General features: G+C 35.6%; 1 long non-coding RNA gene across 2 annotated transcripts in view; it reads right to left on the bottom strand.

The window, feature by feature from the left end:
* Nucleotides 1-8,001: 8,001 nt before the first annotated feature.
* LOC139975101 (uncharacterized) overlaps nt 8,002-14,169 on the bottom strand; it is a 40,763-nt gene continuing 34,595 nt past the window's right edge. For both annotated transcript variants that reach the window (XR_011795660.1, XR_011795659.1), the window contains one exon: nt 8,002-13,803. This is a non-coding gene — a long non-coding RNA (uncharacterized lncRNA). The remainder of the gene's footprint in view (nt 13,804-14,169) is intronic.

Here is a 14,169-nt window from a genome sequence, read left to right as displayed (position 1 = left end):
GGCCACAGAGGAGGGCCACAGGAGGCCACATGAGGAGGGCCACATGGAATGATTATGATGAAGGAGGGGCCGCATGAACCCTACGCTCGATTTTTTGCCCGAAGCCCAAGGCTACAAAATGTGAGCACTGCGCGCAGAGCGCACTGATTTATTTTCCTTCCTGATAAAACAGATGAATAAAGTTCAGCCGCCCCCTACCTCCGCTGAGAGAGTGTCACACAAACTGACCTGTATGCAGTTTTTTGGACCCAGAAGGTTCGAATGATTGATTATATAGCTTCAAATTACTATCAATAAATCTGCTCACTAAAATTTCGCACCGTAGAGCATCTCTGGCGGGCTGGACGCAACCCTGCGGCGGGCCGGACTGTGGCCCGCAGGCCGTAGGTTGGAAAACCCTGCTCTAGTACATGTCAACCAAAGTGAAAAAAGTTGTTTTCCATATATCTTAATTATTTTATCATATGAAATTGAATGCAGAAATTATGAACATTTGTTGATTTTCTTGTTTTGTAACTTAGTGAAATGTACAAAGTATATTGTATTGCTTCCTAACTATTTGTTTATTTTATTACATTTTATTCAATGAAGGCACCAATTCAATGCAAAGTGTATTACTTCCAATCCATTTAGCAACTTATGTATAAATGCCTTTTATTATTATTATAATTATGCATCGTCATCATTCTTATTGTTATTAATGTGGTTGTTGTTGTTGTTACTATTATTATCATTATCGTCATTGTCATCATTCTTATTTTTATTATTGTTGTTGTTGTTGTTACTATTATTATTTTTATTATCATTATCATCATCATCATTCTTCTTATTATTATTATTGCTGTTGTTACTATTATCATCATCACGATTATTATTAGTATGATCATTGTCATCTCCGTCATCATCATTATTATTATTATTCTTAAGTCTTCTGATGTGGGTGGAGTGCATAGGCAACTGGGATTTGTAATGACTCTTACAGTTCATTTCAATCAAGCTTCTTTCAAGCTCCTTATCACATTTTTTCTCTTACCCAATATATTCATACTTTGTATACCTCATGTATTTTTACATTTATACTATATTTTTGGTTTGAAATTAAAAGAAAAGAAAAGAGAAAAGTGTGAGTCATTGTATTCCAGTTGCTGTAGTTCTCTGGGGTATTATATCCAGAAACAAGCCTCTTTTTTATTCCTTGCCGAAGGCTGAAGAAATCAATGGGATGATGATTGTGTGGGTTTGTGTGGGTGCGTGTGTGTGTGTGAAACTTTCTTGTAAACACGATATCTCAATAATTGAAGCTTGTATTAAACTCATACTCTACATGTGGGTAACCCATATTGGGAAGTCTCCTATTGCTTTGGTGGAGGTCAACGGTCATTTGAGGACACTAGAGGTCAAACTAAAAACCATGTAAACTGCTTATAGGAAGGGATAACTTGGAGGGATTTCATACTTGGTATGTAGATGGCCCATATTTTGTAGAAGATCCCAATTATATTGGACGCGTTTCAAAGGTCATTTCAGGTGAATGTCTGAAAACCATTTAAAAAAATAAGTGAAATTTTGTTGATGTACAAACTAAGCACTTATATTGCCTTTGGCGAGAACAGAATCATGTGAAGTGGAATTTCATGCGTGTCAAATTTCCTTTGAGGTCAAGAGAGGTAGTTTTCTGAAAACCCATTCTACGGTACCCAACATCGACCTACTGTCACACATATATGTTTTTGCACTCTGATCATGTTGCACAACCCTATATCATTTCATTGTGCAGATCTCAGGCATCCGTACAAAACTGTCGATACGAAACCGGTGTACGTGCTGCATTCCGTGTTGCTGAGTTCCTATAGTTCTCTCAGTTCAGTGCATTTGTAGAAAGCACTAATATTTTGATATGCCAGTACGGTCCTACTAAAAGCCCCCAGAACACGTCAGCAAGATTTTAGCGTTTTGGCGACGAAAATTGATAAATTCATGCAAGCCACTGCCGGCACAGTTGGCAGATCTGTTGAGCTAAGATCGTATAGCTTTAACAGAAATAAGCGATACCCAAAGGAACTGATCGAGCAAGTCCAAAGGTTACAGGAGTCTGCACTACGTGCAATACGTTTGCTCTGTTCTTCTAGATATTGACGGGCGTGGATAATTTTCAGTTAACTTAAAGAGTGCATGAGAATTACACCTGTGACGGTCGGTGTGTATGTATGGGATGATGGTTATTAAAGAATATATAACTTTAAGGAAACTTGTACTTGGTAGGTTGATGATCAATATCAATAACAATACCCTATTGTTTTTGGTGAAGGTCGAAACTGATTTGAGGTCAAAACAGCCCAAACTGTGAATAACCTACAAACATGATATATCCAAAACTCTCAATTTGAAATCAAAGCCCTAACAAAATATCTACTATGGGCAAGGAATCACTAAGTCTTTGACTTTCTGGTTTCTTATTTGCTCATTACTAGGCTGATCATTGCCCTTTTGTAAATGATGTACTCATCCTTTAAGAAAAGTGAATCATAAAGAAAAATACCCAGTAGCACGGCTAATAAATGAGCAGTGATGTAAGATGTTTGATAGCTAATACTACCGGAACAAAGTTCACCAGGCTGATTCGAAATATAACAATAACAGAGAACAATCTGCGGAAGGAAGGAGTGCTTCCGCATCTACTCTCAATGAACCAGAAGTGTTGCATTTCTTAATATGCGATTATGAAGTACTTAATTAACCTGGTTTGCGCTTAAAGGGTGTGAAGACTCGTGCACAAAGAAACGTCTCATGCCGGTAATCTGACCTAGTTTCGACTGAGGTGTAACAGAAGTGTTAGACACCACCATCGATCCCAGAAAATACACACACAGCTTGCTACTGTTGGTATCAAGACAATACAATATAGTCAATACATACAGCTACGGTCAATACCCACAACACAGTGTTCATAGTATCAATGGACAGGTCTAGATAAAAGATAACAAGGTATCACATGTCATTACTGTCTGCATTTTGTAGCGACAAGAAAAATTTTTTCCTTGCAAGCAATGGAAAGTTAACTTTTCCAGACAAAAGCTCGTGAACTCACTGCCAAACTAAGACTGTTTTACACAATTATTTTGCATTGAGATTTGTCATAGTAAAAAATTTAACTAGACGAACTGTTAAGTTTCATAAACGCTGCCTGGTCACAACGAAACTACATACAACCTGAAATAAATACGACGGAAAACGTCCAATGAAACCACTATACTACAAAGTTAATCTTTCTGCACGCAAAATAAGGCTTCGGAGTGGCATGTTGAAGCCAATGCAAATATGCTCGTATTTTCAGTTTTAGATTCTACGGATGCCCATAAGCTCATTCCCAAATGTTCAAAATATTGCACAGCCCTAGCCTGAGCAATGCACCGTTTTGTGTGACTGATGTAAAGCAAGACTAGATCCCATTTGAAAATTCAGTGTTTACTGGTATTTGATTAAAAACAAAACTTTCTGTGCTTTCGAACGAAATGGATTTTTTTTTTTTGGGGTGGGGGTGGGTGGAAGCTGTATGATTCACCTTGAACACATTGTTAATGCACTTATCCCAGAAACTCATTACATTAGTGTCAGTTACTCCCCATTCCCCTAATTGAAAACGACATTGACGATTGAAGTTATAAGAACTCTTTCAACATTATCTTTAGACAGTAAATAACAACTCCCTGAAAATGTCAGCACTTTGTTTACAATTCAAAGGTGACATGTGCTCTGAAGAAAAATTCCTCACTGTCCTCCACCACCTTAAGCAAGTATGTATCTACTATGCTCACAGTGTATCTCTTTGCTGAGATGATAATGCTGGGTAACAGCTTATAAGTTGGCTAACTGTAGGAAATGTCCACCCCCTAAATGAACTAATGCCAAACAATTTGTATCATTTGTTTGTGGCTTTTAGGCTCACTATGAAGATCTATTAAAGATTAATCAAGCTACTGGAAGGAAGAAATTAAGGATAGGGGCTGTACCAACAATTTTCAGGCACAGGCCTAACCCCAAAAGGCAAAGAGCCCCAAAGGAAACTAGCACGATCCTTGATAAGGTTCACTTGGAATCGCGGAAGCAAATGGTGCTCATTGACCACCCGTATGCTTCCCTATCACATAATAAGCCACAGTTAGCAGACTGTGATAAAGATGAACAATAGGAGTAGGAGCCTCATTTGATTTGGGGGGGGGCTGTAACAACTTGCCTGCAAAATATAAGCAAAATTTTTTGCACCACCGCGCATCCAACATCTTAATGTGCATATCATTTAGGCATTCATCTGTTATTACATCACATGCAAATAACCGATAAAAGCCTATATGATATGCGCATTAAGGTGTTGTATGCGCGCGGAGCGCGGAAAAAAATTTGTTCATATTTTCTGTGTTATTACCATTCCATATTGATTATAATTATTGGGAAGTTGTTACAATAATAACAATAAAAATAATATCAGTTTAACCATTGAAAAAAACATTGCATATTATTCTTCTTTCAGAAGGTGCCCAAAAATTTTCAGCATATTGCCTGAATTTTCACCAAAAAGAGTGCAAAACACACTGCAGATTTTTCTTCTTCCAGCAGGTGCTTGAAAAATTCTCAGCACATTGCCCGAATTTTTCCAAAACTTGAAAAACGAACCCCTCCTACGTCTATGAAGATATGTACTGTTTACAGACTGTGATAAAGATGAACATGGTGAGTGACTCTTGTAGTTAACTAAAGGTCCTGCAACCACAGTATTAAAGACTATGTTTTAATCAATGCAATTGTGTGTTTGAGACTTTCTAATGGACACTCTGTGACAGTTGGTAAAGATGAAAGGGTTTAACTTCATCAAGGAAAGGAACTTGCCTCATCATCCTCATCATCTGACAATGGACTCAAGGATAGCATCAAATCATGTTTGTAAAATAATATTGAGCAAATTTTCTTGAAAGTAACCAAGTTATTGTACATACTTCACTGCCATTTTCATCACAGCAACAGATTAAATATCTGGCAATTTAATGTTTGTATCATACATATTATTAAGCTGTTTAGCTCACAAAAGCAAACGATCAAGTGACAACAACTGATGCAATACATTTAAGGAGAAATATTTATTCCCCATTAAAAGAGAAACAAATCTTACAATTGGTAGAATGCAGTCTTCAAATTTGCAAACAATAGATACAATCAAACAAATGACAATGCTCATTTACAAGGTACACTACTGCCCATCTTTAACATTAAAGGCATTGAGGACTCACCCCAAACAGCATGCCGCCATCTTTAAAAAGTTAACTTTCCGCTGCTTGCTTGCAAGTGAAGTTTTTCTCTTGTCGCTACAAAATGCAGACAGTAATGAAAGGTGATACCTTGTTATCTTTAGCTGGACCTGAGATGTCCATCGCTGTATCATTTGTACATTAAATGCCATGAGACTTTGTATCACAATTAAAACTTTCATGTGGTGCAATTGCTAGTCTTACAAAAATAAGAAACCCTGTGTATATACATGCCAAGTTCTTATAAACAACTTCAAGGTGTAGTAGAATTATAGAATAGTAGATAATGTGTGAACTTTTGGCTGGATTTTGGAGAAGGTCAAAAGGTTATTTAAGATCAGCAAATATTCAACCTTTTAAACACAATATCATCAAGGTAGGTAACTACAGCGTATCTTATATTTGGCATTTGACTTCCTCATATGAGTACAAGATATGAGTATAAGAACTCTATTGTGTTTGGTGGAAGTCAAAGGTAATTTGGAGACAATAGGGATCAAAATATGAAAATCTCAACAAGCAACATCTACACAAAACAACAAGAGAGATTGTATGTGGAGAATAGCAAAACATCTCCAATTGATGTTAAGGTTTTTCTAAGAGAAATTTCTCTCAAGGTTGAAGAAGATTTAGTCTGTAATATCTCTGAAATGTGTTTTGTAAGATAATGACTAGAACAACAGGGTAGGCATAGCAACAATTCTGATTACATTTTAAGTATTAAAAAGATTTTTCATCTAAAGACAATCATTGCTGATCATTCTATAAACATTTATCATGGATCAAACTTTCGTTGATGGGATAAATCAGACAAAAGGTGCTACTTAACCATATAGCTGTCACTCCACGGGTCTGGCCCCTGGACCCTCAGGCATGGCTATGTTAACAAAACACCTATGTCTGCAAAGTTATTCCTAGGCCTGTTTTTAAACATGCAATAACGGCTTATGATAATCCAAACAAAACAAGTTATTTTCACCAAATTATCTGTGTATCTTCACCCACATCATATATAGTCTATCAGAATGCCCAATTGTGTTTTCATGTCTAGGTATTAACATTACAAGTATTACCAATGCGTACATATTTTTTTTCTTTTAAATATTGTAAATATCTAACACATGAGATCTCAAAGTAAACAATGTTTAGATGCAACTGACAAAAGGTAGTTTTTTACCCAATTTTTCTTTCTGCGAAACTAAGCCAAAACTATGGTGTCACTCTCCGCATAACAAAACCTTTGCTATGAGCCATTACGGTCTATACAATTGTGTACATAGGGTATTGAAAAATAAATTAAATTTAATATGGTAGCTATATTCGCAATCATTACCCATAAAGAATAGTTTGCTTCTACATAAATGCTATTGTATCTCTATTCATGTAATTTTCAATGCATAAATAGCGAAAGCAAGGCTTTTAAGCAGACAACTGCTTCTCTTTTCCCATAAAGAATAGTTTGCTTCTACATAAATGTTATTGTATCTCTATTCATGTAATTTACAATGCATAAATAGCGAAAGCAAGGCTTTTAAGCAGACAACTGCTTCTCTTTAACCATAAAGAATAGTTTGCTTCTACATAAATGCTGTTGTATCTCTATTCATGTAATTTACAATGCATAAATAGCGAAAGCAAGGCTTTTAAGCAGACAACTGCTTCTCTTTTCCCATAAAGAATAGTTTGCTTCTACATAAATGTTATTGTATCTCTATTCATGTAATTTACAATGCATAAATAGCGAAAGCAAGGCTTTTAAACAGACAACGCTTCTCCTACATGTTGAGTGTACGGTTCGCATACCGTTTTCGCGATTAACAATCTTATCTGAATTCATATATTTCTACTAGCTTTCCTAATGAAATACACAGGCGCATCTGGGCTGTCTGAACGTTATAGGATATGCTCAAACTCCCAGACCTGCTCTGAGAAAGGAAGCGGGGGGGGGGGAGGCAAGTTGCCCGAATTCAAAAATCGGACTAACAATTTTGAGGAAAGGTTCATGGGGTCCAATATTAAACCATTTGCCACAGGCCCTACAAATCCTCTCTGCGGGCCTGGTCATCCGTGATATTTTCATTTTGGGGGTTTATTTTTACAGTAAATAGTCTCTTTCTCAAGCCATCAATCATTGCCAAGTTAATGTTTTGCCCAAATACACTTTATTTTTACACATCAACTCTTAATGGACCTCTCAAAATAGGGCATGCTTTACCCTACTCAGTATCCCCCATATAGCTATCAAAGTCATTCCTTTTCACGGTTGGCAAATCCAAGGCTGATAGGGGAGGGTCTAGTATTGGAAGGTGGGCACAGTGCAAGTATTGGAAGGTGGTGTAATTACCAGGACTCATTATCCTACTAAGCAGGTCATGTGAAGGCGTTTATATTTTCATATCAGACCCCAATAATACGTAGGCAGTTCATGACTAACTGACTTAAGTTACCATACCACTGTTTAGTTTAGTTTAATGAAAGGTGGCTAAAATAAAAAAGTAAACTAAAACATGTGAGGTTTTCATTCCGCTTTCTTTTTTATTAAACATTCATAAATGCCTAAACCAACTTTCTGTATACTGGATCAGTCTCGAATGCGATTCGAGACTGGTCGAGTGTATAGAGAGGAGAATTGCTTCAGGATCGAAATGTTAGACAAACACTGGTTTGTTGCCGTGGCAATAATGAAGTCATAATTAAAAGAAATGAAGACATGCCATGAGTATATGCAAATATGTTCATGGGCAAAGTAATGTTTCAAATTGCAAAAGAATACTGTACAGTATATATAGTCTACTTGCAACTAGTTACAGCAGTAGTACTGTATATGTTTTCACACACACCAAGTCTCAATACACACTGTACGTACTTCTTTAATCATCCAGCTAAATACTTCGAGTAACATGAATAACTTAGGGATTAATTTTGAGCTTAATTTTGAGCTAGAGTCAATGTCAGCAACCTTATCAAGGTGCTTCAACGAAGAACCGAAGCGTAAAGCGTCCAATGTTGACACTATAACAGAAGAAACCTTTATTTTAATTTTTTATTTTATTTCAACTTTATTTTAAGAGGGTAGCTCGTTTAGCAATAGCTAATCTTCCACGAGGCCCTCTGACATATAATAATATAAAAAGTATGAAAATTTAAGAAGTCATAAATACATTAATAATGCTTAATAAAATAGTTTAAAAAAAAAAAGTTTTTAAAAAGACATAATAAAAAATAGTTTTTAAAAAGACATATAATAATATAAAAAGTATGAAGATTTAAGAAGTCGTAAATACATTAATAATGCTTAATAAAATAGTTTAAAAAAAAAAACCCTTGTCGCTAAGCCTAGCAATAACGTAAGCACTAGGCCTACTACTACTTCTAGCAGTAACGACATGACTGACCAGGGACTAGGCCTAGCGATCTTTCAGACTTGCAATAACACTGCGGTTACTACAAGTCCAAACCTGTCGAACAATCATACAATGGGGCTCGGAACCTCTTCAAAAACTGCTCATTCTCAGGCCCAGTAAACGTTTATTTGAACGGTTCATCTACCGACCAGGGATAGACGAGTTCTACTCAAAAGAATGATAGCAATAGGCAACGTTGCTAGCCTAACTGTTGTAGCGTTTACGGACTTTCCAGAACACACACAACTCAGTATCTGTTTATTGCGCAATTTGACCTGGTAGGTCAAAAAAAAGTTTTCAAATGTTATCTTTAGAAATTTGTTCATTTGTTCTTTTTTAATTGTCATTTCCCTCCATTTTTTAGTGCTTGAATTGATTTAAGTACCAAAATTTAAGACCAAACGATACTGCTTCATTCGTAATTTTTCACTCTTAATGTTCGTCGGAAGAAAATGCTGTTTTACATGAGGTGACTATTACGTCATTCAGGAAAAAGATCAAGGGAGGCATAAGGAGAATTAAATACAGATCAGCAAAAATTAGCGAAAAAATGCCGTTTTCTAACATTTGTGAGGGTCATTTATGAATGGGGATAAAAACGAGGGTACCCGGTCTTAAATTTGATTTGAGACCTCTGATGACGTCATCGAGAAGGGCAGCGGACCTCGGCTATCGCCTTGGTCCGCTCAGCCTCCTCGATGACGTCATCATCGGTCTCAAATCAAATTTAAGACCGGTTCCCCTCGTATTTATCCCCTCATTAAAAAGTCAAGCAATCATATTCACATAATCGTTAAAACATGAACAACTATAAACTAAATAACAAAAGGCAGTTCTTTATGTGCCAATTGGACAGAATCAAAGTTGTATAAGGTCAGAACATAACCGATAAATAGAAAGGTATTTAAATACAATTTTTGATAAAACTTAAAAACATGTTTTCAATGTCAACAAGGCAAGCATTGACATAATCAATACATATCGTGTTTGAACTTTAAGGGGCAATCTCAGAGTAATAGGTTTTCATGTCTTTAAGTTGACACGTCTCATTTGTTGATCAATATTAACTAATTATCAATTTGCAGGCCCAATAGGCCTATGTGTGAACGTACATGGGTTGTCGCACTCACTGTTACTTACGTTGTGTTACTGCATAGCCCTATGTCAGTGTGTGTTCCATTAGTCTCAAAAATAGTTCAAAAACCAAGTTACAAATGAAATCTAATTGTTGAATTTTGCACCTTAAATTTAGTTATAAATAAAAAAAGCACAATTGATTTGGTGTGAAAGACAGAAAATTGGATAAAATTAACAGTGGATTCAAACCATAATACGATGTTGACCTGAATTGTTTTAAATATATACAATAATATTACATCAAGACTGCACATATTCCCACGTTGCATATCTTAGCCAATCAGCAAGACGAGATCCCCTCTTTAATAACAAAGGCAGTCATTTATGTGCCATTTGGACAGAATCAAGTTTGTAAAATGTAACAAAAACATTGTTAACCTGTTATGTAAATCTACTGAATACAACTTTAAACTATTAATACAGCAAGCCTGCATACTTACACAATGTGTACAATGTGCATACATTGCTTAGTAGAGATAACAAATGCAGTAATTTATGTGCCATTTGGACGGAATCAACCTGATATGTAAAGTCACTTGAATACAACTTTCAATATTTATACTTATACTTATATATACTTACAATATTTACATACATTGTGACATTTGGACAGAAACAAGTTTTTAAAATGTAAGAAAACATTGTTAACCTGATATGTGAATACATTGAAAATTGAACACAAAGATAAAAGTATATATTTTCATCATAATTAATATATTGTACCTGAAAAATTTTGCTCAACAGTTATATAATTCAGACAGACCTGATCAGTTTTGTTTGATGGATGCAGGTGCAGTATATCTTATAATAAGTTAGTGTATAAATATTGTTTTGATCCCTCGTTTTGAAATTTAAACATGGGTGGCATTCCACTCTTACAATTTGTATTTTAACACAATTTTAAACTATAGTACAGAGCAGAAATGAAACAATTGCTATAAAAGTATCACCATAAATTAAAGCCATGTAACAGATTGTTAGTGTGTTTTCTATGGTTTCAGTCACTGTGGTCCCGTCTTGCTCATCTGGCAGGTTCTTTTGTTATGATCATGTTGTTTGCACAACGAACAAGCAACTGTAACTTTCATTCTTTGACAGGAAGATGCCAATAGATGAATTCTATTCTGCTTTTGCATTACTTGGCGAAATGCATGTTTTAATATGTGATGAAGAACAGAAAAACCAAACTGTTACCATATCATTCAAGTTTCCCAGACCGTTCGAAAATTGGAAATATTTCCAGGTAATCATAAAGCATCGGGCACATGATTCATAGGTAAGCATGTAAGGGGTCACATCCTTACTCAAATAGACTCTGTGAACAACTCTACCCATGCACATGCTTTTCGTTCAAACTTGTCTACATCTTGAAATGATAAGTTCCCTTAAATGCAATCCATTAATGGTAAAAGACTTTCCAAAGCACTTCAAGTTTTTTTCAGTTTGGAGTGATTTGGAATGAACTCCGCCAACTTTATATTTTGTAAAATTTGCAAGTGCTCTGGTCCTGTGAAATCTTTTGAAGTAATGAGCTTAGTTGACTTTTCAACATAAAATTGCCATGATATTCCTAAAGAATGTATGTTTCAAACTAGTGCACGAGAAATTTGATATCGAACAGTTAGAACTGCACTTTATTAAATTATCTAGTGATTTCAGTTCGACTAAAAGGTGATTGATTAATTGGTCGGCTATTCTCAAGGAGAGATGCAGAGAATCTGGTACCACATTAATAACAGGTATATTTGAAAAAGGGGAAAAGCAATTTAAGTCTACTGATGCCCTTTTTAGAGGAATTTTCAATTATACTCCTTATAGTTCTAGCACCCAAATCAACATTATGCATAGACAAAACGTTTTGAAAATCCCAACATAGTTCACTTGGACATCTGCACCGCAAACAGCAATGCTTTGCACTAAATCCTTCTAAAACCATTATTTGATTAAAGAAGTTCAGGTCACCACCTAGATATAATTTACTTTAACATTTTCTCTGTGAACACAAACACTATGTATCTCTTTAATTTCAGATATTACTGATTTCATCGGCAAGGGTGGCTTGTTTTTCAGGGACTCTAACAATGGCAAGGAGATAACTACCATTACTACCTGCCGACAATCTTCTCCTATAATACTGAATGCAATATAAGTTACATAGACACTTGCCTATAGTTGTCCCATCTCCTGTAATCTTTACCTTGACAGCATCATCTTGAAGTATGATACTCCTACTAGAGGTTTTGGAGAGCAACACTGACAACCTAGAGCATAAAGTTTCCTTTAAATGATTGCCAAACTCTGATAAACTTATCTACATCATGAATATTAAATTTTGCACCGAGTTGTTTCTTCCAAATCTTTAATCGGTACTCTTTAGAAAGGATTGGGCACTGCATAGTTAGCTTGTGGTAAACTCTTCTGGAGATGTTTTGGGTGTCTCTGATGCGTATAAGTTTTGCGTTCTGCTTTCCTGTCATGGTTCATTTGCGTCTATCATAAGGGTACTGCCACTCCTATCTCTGACTGACAGAGAGACTTCAGTGAAATGTCCTCGTGATAACTCTTGGATGCCTTTTTATTATAGATATCATTCGTTTTTGCTTCATTTTTCATGTATACGATTTTGAGTAAATCAATTTACGTTTAACCTTTCCTTCTTTACCTCCTTTTTTCCAAGATGCTGAATTCTTTTAATTTGCTTTTCCAATTCTTCTTTTTCATTCGTCAGGATTTCTATTTTGTGTTGTGTATTTTTCACCTTTTCTACAGACCTTTTTCTTTTTATCCGTTCCCTTTCAACATCTTCTGTCAGTTTTTGTTTTGTTGGTGAGTCTGTTTTGTAAGGAATCTTAACCATGTACTTAGTTTTTTCCCACTCTTCAATCGTCTTCTTCCTAGCATAGCCGCCTTTACGTAGCATGTTCTTGAGCTTCTGAATTACTGTTCTAACAACTGAAGAAATGTCCATTTTGTTAATGTCCACTTTACGTGTTTTGCATGTCTTTAACAAAAGAGACTGAACAACGTTTTCTTCAATAACATTTCCTTGTGAAATTCCCAATTGATACAACATGTAATTGTCGATTGGAATTTCAACAGTATTGTCATAGTTTTGGTTGGGCATAGCGGTGGAAACATAAAAAACAATAAGCAAAAAACACAACTTAAAACACGGACCATGGTAAATTGGCTTAAAACAGATTCCATGGTTCTCTTAAAGCAAGTTGGCTCATGAGCTACAAGCTGGAAATGTGGCTTCTACTTTTTGCATAAAGGAAATAAAGTCAAATTTGTTGCCGAGTCCCTTTACAAATTTAACTTCAACTACAAAACCTCTGTGAAAATACATCGAAGTAAGACCTTTGTCACAAACAGTGAATTCTTGAAGTGGTGTTCTTTCTGTTAGCCAGTACTGAAATGACCCTTCTCTTATGTAGCTAAAATCGCCAAATCGGTTGACAATTTGGAAATACCAGTTCTTATCAAGAACTTGGTCCAAGTATACATGTCTCTGCAGCGTCCACTGACTGGGCTCCCCCAAAATACACGCTCCACATTCTGTAAGCACTTTGAAAGTATTCTTGGGCAACGGTACCCCTCAGCTCCACTAGTGAATCACACTTTCTATTACAATTGAGTGATTCTTTTATTGCAATTTGAATTTCAGTTTTAAATCTGTTTTCCGCTTCCACTGATGAATCAATCATATGCTGAGGGATATTTACAACATCAGATAAGCTCCGCCACTCATTGTATTTTGAATTCCAGCCTATGTTGTGCACTTTGAGAAGCGACTCTCCGTTTTCAACTTTGTGATCGATTTCTTCTAATTCATAAAGTTTCTTTGTTGACCAAACGTCTTTGCTATTCACCGGGTTCTTGGGTAATGTACGACCATTGGCAATTGCAGCATAGTTTACCCTCTCAAGTTTTCTTAAATCTCTGCATGGATTCATAGTCATCTATAGATGAAAAATAGGTAACAAATTTGCAAAGAGTGGAATTTAAATGAGGCCATACTTAAAAAAAGTTTGGGTTTGGTGCAACCTTACCTACCAAAAAAAAAACTGCCTACTCTATTTGGACATTTTCAAAAATAAAATTGTATTTGTGTGCAAAGGTCACAATAAATTTAAAGCTTTGTTTAAAAAATATTTTTCCTACATACCAAAAATTGTTTCAATCAAATATGTTACCCCAAACCAACAATAATAATAACTAAGGATGTCCTGAACACCAATTGAAACATTAATTACAATATCTCTTTAGTATGTATTAAACATTCCTTTCTTAAAATTTATCTGGGCTAACTGTAATTTTAAAAATAT

The sequence above is a fragment of the Apostichopus japonicus genome, chromosome 10 (genome assembly GCF_037975245.1).
Source record: "Apostichopus japonicus isolate 1M-3 chromosome 10, ASM3797524v1, whole genome shotgun sequence".
Lineage (NCBI taxonomy): Eukaryota > Metazoa > Echinodermata > Holothuroidea > Aspidochirotida > Stichopodidae > Apostichopus > Apostichopus japonicus.
The sequence above is the reverse complement of the archived record's forward strand: the minus strand, read 5'-3'. Positions and strand labels throughout refer to the sequence as shown.